Source organism: Chiloscyllium punctatum, chromosome 29 (genome assembly GCF_047496795.1).
Source record: "Chiloscyllium punctatum isolate Juve2018m chromosome 29, sChiPun1.3, whole genome shotgun sequence".
In the NCBI taxonomy this organism is placed as follows: Eukaryota; Metazoa; Chordata; class Chondrichthyes; order Orectolobiformes; family Hemiscylliidae; genus Chiloscyllium; species Chiloscyllium punctatum.
In genome coordinates this window covers 7,029,264-7,037,330 of record NC_092767.1, presented here as the reverse complement: position 1 = coordinate 7,037,330, position 8,067 = coordinate 7,029,264, and the positions used below count along the sequence as shown (strand labels likewise).

The window sequence follows — 8,067 nt, the reverse complement described above, 5'->3', positions numbered from 1 at the left end:
CCCATAGGTGTTCAAAGTTTGGGAGAAGATTTGTAGCTCGGGTGCTCGTTGTTGTGATTCTGTTCGCCGAGCTGGGAATTTGTCTTGCAAACGTTTCGTCCCCTGTCTAGGTGACATCCTCAGTGCTTGGGAGCCTCCTGTGAAGCGCTTCTGTGCTGTTTCCTCCGGCATTTATAGTGGCTTGTCTTTGCCACTTCCGCTTCCTTCTCTCTCTCCTCCAACGGTGACCTCAGCATTTGCAACTGAATATTACTAAGACTTCCTTCCTCCAGAAAAACACATTCCTTGATTTACATTTTTAACTGCTTTACAGAAACTGGGCCATAATTATTTAGCATATATTGTATTTTTTTTGACCATTCCGAGTTGTCTGTCGACCCTCTTTTTGTTTGCTCTTGCTGGAGCCGATTTTCATGGATATTGGAAAAGTGTTCATTCTCTCTGCCTGTCTCTCTGTCTGTCTATCTGTCTATCTCTCTCTCTCTCTCTCAGGATACCATAATCTTCTCTTTGCCAATATAACTTGCTTTTACCTCCCAGAGGTCCCCTCTCATTGGGCATGACGGCCTAATTGCCTTGGTTTTCACAAACCAAGAACCCACATAACCGGTACAGCTTTGGCGACTCCAACGCGGCCCATGGTTACTCCAAGTCTCAAACCAACGTTAATCTTGCTGTCACTTAACCTCTCTTGAGACGGCAATCCTTTCCCTTGAGTTTTTCTCGAATACTGTGCGAGAGTTCACTAGTTCCTCTTCCTGGTTCGTATATTCTCTTCGAAAAAGTCTCTATGTTGGATTACTTTAGCCACAACTCTTAACCTGACCCGATTTGATTCGGAACGCGACGCTGCGGCGATCCACTTATCCCACGTCCTCTCACTCAAAGGGGCCAATTCAGCGATCGAGATGAAGTGAAAGACCTTCAAGGCAGTGGTGCGTACACCTCCTGGGAATCTTCAAAATCTTACCCAGTCGCAGGGTCCCAGACGAGATTACTGCCGTGGAATTTAAATCGACTCGACGCAAATGCTACCAAGAGCAAATAAAAAGTTTATTTTTGATGTTTGCGGAATGGACCCGACACATTTGCAAGACGCCTCATAAAATGGAGCCTGACGGTTTTCACATATTCCCTTTATACGATATATCACCTTGCCATATCACACCTCAAGCCGGAAACCTGGATCAGTCGAGTTCCTTTCCACACATGGAGTTGTTTTTTTTCTAATTCATTGACTGCTGATATAATAGATTATTGGCGTTGAGAGCCAGCTGTAAATTAGGTTGAACTTTACATTTTTTTCTGTCTTTTTGCAAAGTTAGGTCCATACTTCTTTGTTTCAACCATGCTTTCACAGATTTCACAAAAAATTATAATTTTCCATTACAGGGGATCAGACTGACAGTGACTGATGGAGTGACCATGATAGTGACACAATGAGGGTGAGGTGTCAGTGTGGTAGTGATGCAGACTGTGTGAGTGGATCAGGCCGATAGTTACGCAGTGAAGGGGTCAGAGTGATAGTGATGCAGTAAGTCTGAGGGATCAGACCAATAGTGACGCAGTAAGTGTGAGGTGGTCAGGGTGATAGTGAAGCACTTCGTGTGAGGGGTCAGTGTGACAGTGACGCAGTAAGAGTGAGTGGTCAGGCTGATAGTGACGCAGTAATTGGAAGGAGATCAGGCTGATCGTGATGCAGTAAGTGTTACTGTGTCGGCTGATCCTGACGCATAAAGTGGTAGGGTGAAAGTGACGTAGTAAGTGTGATGGGGTCAGGCAGAGTCTGACGCAGTGAGTGTGAGACAGTCAGGGTGATAGTAAGGGAGTAAGTGTGTGCGTTCAGGCTGGTAGTGACACAGTAGGTTGAGAGCGTCAGGCAGATAGTGGCCAATAAAAGTGAGGTGTTAGGGGAATAGTGACGCAGCAAGTGTGAGGTGTCAGGCTGTTAGTGATGCAGTAAGTGTGAGGGGTCAGTCTCATAGTGAAGCAGTAAGTGTGAGGGGGTCAGGCTGATAGAGATGCAGCAAGTGTGGTGGGGTCAGGCTGATCGTGTCACAGTGTGTGTGAGGTGTCAGGCTGATAGTGATACAGTAAGTGTCAGTGAGTCAGAGTGATCCTAATGCAAGAAGTGAGAGGGGACAGGGTGATAGTGACGCAGTGAGTGTGAGGGGATCAGCGTGATTCTAACAGTGTAAGTGTGAGTGTTCAGACTGATATTGATGCAGTATGTTGAGGGCGTCAGGCTAATACTGGCCAGTAAGTGTTAAGTAACAAGGTGATAGTGATGCAGGAAATGTGAGGAGTTAGACTGATACACACGGTGAAATTGTGAGGGGTCAGGCTGATAGTGATGCGGGAAGTGTGCGAGTGTCAGGCTGATAGTGACGCAGTAAGTGTGTTGGGAGCAGTTTGATGGGAATGCAATAAGTGTGAGCGGCTCTGGATGATAGTGACAGGTCACTATGAGGGGGAGGATGGTAGTGGTCCAGTGAGTGTGAGGTGTCAGGATGACAGTGAAGCAGACTGTCATTGTGATGGTGACATGGCAATGTGATGGGGTCAGGGTGACAGTGACGCAGATGCTTTCAGGAGGTCAGATTGTAGTGATGCAGTAATTGTGAGGGGTCAGGGTGATACTGACGCAGTGAGTGTGAGATATCAGTGTGATAGTGATGCAGAACATTTGAGGGGCCAGGCTTATAGTGACGCAGTATGGGCAAGGGGTCAGGGTGACAGTGATGTAGATGCACTCATAGGGCCAGGTTGTAGTAAAGCTGGAAGTGTGAGTGTCTCAGGCTGATAGTGATGAAGTAAATGCGAGGGGGTAAGGCAGTTAGGAATGTAGTAAGTGTGCAGGGGTAGTGCTGGAAGTGACGCCGTACATGTGAGTGTCGAAGCTGATAGTGACGCATTAAGTTTGAGGGCATCAGGCTGATCTTGACGCAGTAAGTGTGACGTTGTCAGGATGATAGTTACGCTGTAAGTGTGTGGGGCACAATGCTCTTGACGCTGTAAGAGTGGGGAGTCAGGGAGATAGTGACGCAGTAAGCATGAGTGGGTCAGCCTGATCGTGATGCAGTATATGTGAGGGAGTTCGCCTGGTACTGGCGCAGTATGCGTGATATGGTCAGGCTGATATTGATGCAGTTAGTGTGTTGGGGTCAAAGTGATAGTGACACAATAGGTGTAAGCGGCTCAGGATGATAGTGACACAGTGGGTGTGAGATACCAGTGTGATAGTGATGCAGTAAGTGTAAGGGGTCAGGATGACCGTGAAACTAAGTGTACGGCCCTCAGTGTGATACTGCCACAGCAAGTGTGGGTTTGTCAGGGTGTAAATGAAGTCGTAAGTGAGAGAGGGGCATTGCGATAGTGTTGCAGTAAGTGTGAGGGGGTCAGGCTGATAGTGACACAGTCAATGTGACGGGGCAGTGTTTTAGTGACAAGATAAGTGTGAGGCGTCAGTCTGATACCGACACAATAAATGTGATGGAGTCAGGCTGATAGTGACACAGTAAGTGTGAGGGGTCAGCCTGATAATGACACAATAAGTGTAAGGATTCAGGGTGATAGTAACATGTGAAGCGTGATGGCGCGATTGAAAGTGACGCAACAAGTGTGTGGCCGTTAGGCTGATGGGGACGCAATAAAATGGCAAAGACTGTGTGAGTGGGCCAGGGTGATAGTGACACAATCAATGTGAGGAGGTCGGGGTGAGAGTGACGAAGTAAATGAGAGAGGATCAGAGTGAGAGTGACACAGTAAGTCTGAGGGGTCAGACTGATATTGACACAGTAAGTATGAAGGGGTCAGGCTGAGAATGACACCGTCATTGTGAGGGGGGAGAGTTTTAGTTATACAGTAAGTGTGAGGCGTCAGACTGAAACTGATACAAAAAGTGTGAGTGGGTCGGGGTGATATTGACGCAATACGTCTGAGGGGTCAGGCTGACAGTGACGCAGTCAGTGTGATGGGGCAGAGTTTTAGTAACATGATAAGCGTGAGGCGTCAGTCTGGTACTGACACAAAAAGTGTGACGGAGTCAGGCTGATAGTGACGCAGTAGGTTTTAGAAGTGAGGGTGATATTAACCTAGGAAGTGCGAGGGCATCACTGATAGTGACGCAATATGTGTGTGGCTGTCAGGCTGATACTGACGCAGTAAAAATGAGGATGTCAAGGTGAAACTGTGCAGTAAGTGTGAGAATGGGAGATGGACAGTGATGCAGTAAGTGTGAGGGGTTCACGCTGATATTGAGGCATGCAAGTGTGAGGGGTTAGGTTGATAGTGACGCTGTGTGCCGGCGGGTCCGGCTGATAATGACGCAGAAAATGTGAGTGCCTCAGTGTGACAGTGACGCATTACATGTGAGAGGGTCAGGGTGATAATGACAGAAAAAGTGTTAGGGGTTCAGGTTGATAGTGATGCTGTAATTATGAGCTTGATCAGCATGATAGTGAGGGGCTTAGGCTAATAGCGACACAGCAATTGTGAGGGGGGTCAGGGTAGTGGTGACGCAAAATGTGTGAGCGGGTCAGGCTAATAGTGATGCAGTACGTGTGAGGTGTCAGGCCAATAGTGACGCAGTAATGGTAAGAGTGTTGGTGTGCTAGTGACGCAGTAACTGTGAGCCGCTCAGGATGATAGTGATGCAATAAGCATGAGGTTTCAGGTAGACACCCATGCAGTAAGTGTGACGTTTTCGGGGTGACAGTGACACAGACACTTTGAGGGTTTCAGTTTGAGAGTGACACAGGAAATGTGAGGGGACAGGATGAGAGTGACACAGTAAGTGTAAGAGGTCAGGCTGATAATGATATACTAATTGTGATGGAGTCAGGATAATAGTGGTGCAGTGAGCATGAGTTGTCAGGGTGATAGTGACACACACGGCGTGAATGGGATAGAGTTATAGTGATGCAGCAAGAATGAGGAGGTCAGAGTGATCGTGTGCAAAGTCTGGCTGAATGTGACGCAAGGAGAGTGAAAGGTTTAGTGTGATCTGGACGCACTAAGTTTGCGGGGTCAAGGTGATAGTGATGCTGTAAGTATGAGTGGGTCAGTCTGATAGTGACACAGTACATTTGAAGGGATCAGGCTGGTAGTGATGCAGTAAGCGTGAGGGGGTCAGGCTGATATTGATGCACTAAGTGAGAGAACGTCAAGGTGATGGTGATGCATTAAGTGTGAGCAGGTTAGAGAGAGAGTGACGCTGTTAGTGAGTGGGGTTTGGCTCATAGGGATGCAGTAGGTGTGCATGTGTCAGGGTGTGAGTGATGCACGAAGTATGAGGGTGCCAGAGGGATAGTGACACATTAAGTATGAGGGGGTCAGAATGATTATGATGCAGTAATTCTGAGGGGATCAGAGAGATACCAACGCAGTAAGCATGAGGGGGTCAGGATGTTAGTGACGCTGTCAGTATGAGTGTTGAAGCTCATAGTGAAGCAGTAGGTGTGAGGTGGTCAGTGTGATTGTGGCGCAGTAAATGTGAGAGGGTCAAGGTGATAGTGACATAGTAAGTTTGAGGAAGCAGTGTTGTAGTGACACGGTAAGTGTGAGACGTCAGTCTGGTACTTACATAATAAGTGTGATGGAGTCAGGCTGATAGTGACACAGTAAGTGTCAGGAGTCAGGGTAATAGTAACATAGGAAGTTTAAGGGCGTGATTGATCGTGACAAAGTAAGTGTTTGGCAGTCAGGCTGATAGTGACGCAGTCAAAATGATGGTCTCGAAGTGAAAGTGGCGCAGTAAATGTGAGGACGCCAGATGGATAGTGATGCAGTAAGTTTGAGGGGTTCACACTGATATTAAGACGGTAAGTGCGAGGGGTCAGGTCTATAGTGATGCAGGAAGTGTCGGCGGGTCAGGCTGATAGTGATGCATTCAAAGACCAAATATCCAAGGCTCACTGTAGTGCTGAATAGCGAGACTTCTCAAGGCGAAGACAAAAATCAATAGTTCTCATCCTGGTCATAATTCACAATGCTTCATTTTAAAATTGTCCTCTCCTGCTTCTCGATTCACCAATGAGGGAACAAAATTCAATTGCACCACCCGGTTTATCACTTCAAATATTTTGCAACTCTAAATGAGATTACCTCTCTTGTTTTGAAACTGTTAAAAAAGACCGGATTTTCCCAATTTCAATACAAAGGACTAATGTTCATCCATGATATCAAGGCTAATCGCTATTCGTGGTATTCCTCATATGGCATTAGTATCTTTCCTAAATTGAGGATTATAATTCCTCATACTGTAGGCCAAGTGCGGTCGAACTGAGCCACAATACATTGGAAATAATACTTTGTTCTCGTGCTCTGAAATCCTTCTGCAGCTTTCACAACAGACTTCTAAAACTGCTACTAGATTTCATTGACTTATTAAACACTTCTCCAAGATGCAATTCCAAAAATCTGCACATCAGACGTTCTACTTCAAACCTTCGATAATAATCTCCACACATTTCCCTCCTGACAAGTGTGATAAAGTCAAATCGTTGCTATTTATTAAATCATGAGGGACATGGATAGGTTGACTCATCAAGGTGTTTTCCTGCTGGTGAGGAAGTCAAAATTTAGAAAACATTGTTTTAAAATTAGTTGGTAAGGATTTAAAAGGGACGTCAGGGGCAACTTTTTCAGTCGTGTCCAGAATGAGCTGCCAGAGAAATTGTTGGAGACTGATACAACTGTAACATTTAATGGCATCTGGATGGATATATGAGTAACAAGGTTTAGAGGGTTGTGGGCCAAATGTTGGCAAATGGGACCTATTAATTTGGGATAACTGTCCACCATGGTCAAGTTGGAAAGAAGGGCCACTTTCCATGTTGTATTGTTCAAGAACTTGATGACTCTAGAACAATCGCAAAAACTTTTCAAATAATTCCGTCAAGACGATTTCAAGTTCCAAATCTTCGGTCAATATTCCTCTCTTGTGCTCACAAGTTCATTACCTGATGTCAGAACTTACGGATTAGTTGCTGGATCCATTTCTGTAAATTGGTTCTGCATTCTTTCTAATTCCGATTTTTTTTTTACGAATGTAGCTAGTGTTTATGGACTTAGCATCAATATTTCTAATACTATATTTCGATGAATATTAAAACACAACAGCATATCTACTTCGGCACCAGATGACGAGCAATTGAGTCAAAATCGATCGGACGCAGTGAGACAATGATCCTCACTTCGTGTGGTGTACATCCGTGACTCTATAATTCAATGAAGAATCATTTCCACAACTTCAGCTGTGTCAGGATCTAGTTTGCGGTGAAAGCCTGTCAATCTGCTAAGGTAACGTTCGTCTGGGTCTTTGCAAAGGATTTGGCGAAATCTTTGGGTCTTGACAATTTATTCTTCAAACAAATTTCGTATTTCATGAATTCAGTTCTTTTACTATGAAAATTGGTAATGTGGATGCAGCTGTGATGGCCGAGAGGATAAGGCGTTGGAATTGAAATCCAGTGGGGTCTTCCTGCGCAGGTTCGAATCCTGCTCACAGCGTTGACTCTTTTAAAAGTAATTAATTCCTTTGCAGAACTTGGATTTCGTGGAGCTTGAGCTTTGCATTCAATCGAAAGTAAATTTTCAACTGTGAAGATCCGAAGTAACTTCAAGATGTCTAATTGAATAAATTATATGTCGAGACACAAAAAGCCATCAACTTCCAACACGAATCAGTTTCCAAACATTTGTCGAACTATCGTGAAATTTGGATGTTCGGGAGGCGGGAGGCGTTGGGGGGGGGGGTGAAATTAAGCAAAACAAGAAGCAATGCAATACATTTACCTGCAGGTGATGAGTTTTTTTTAGGATCAGTTGAAAGTCAAGCTGAGAAAGTTCAACCTAATTTACAGCTGACTCTCAAGGGCAATTATCTATTATGTCAGCAGTCAATGAATTAGAAAAAACAACTCGATGTGTGGAAAGGAACTCGACTGGTCCAGGTTCCTGGCTTGAGGTGTGATAAGGCAAGGCGTTATCAGCGGAGTAGAATTTTCTGGATATATGAGAAATGGAATGTTAACAGTCTTCTGCTGTCCACATTCGTAAGAAACT

At 45.2% G+C, this 8,067-nt stretch overlaps 1 non-coding gene across 1 annotated transcript; it reads left to right on the top strand.

Annotated features, from left to right (window-relative positions):
• The first annotated feature begins 7,430 nt into the window (after positions 1-7,430).
• trnas-uga (transfer RNA serine (anticodon UGA)) lies at positions 7,431-7,512 on the top strand. The gene has a single exon. It is a non-coding gene; the product is annotated as a tRNA-Ser (tRNA).
• Positions 7,513-8,067: the final 555 nt, after the last annotated feature.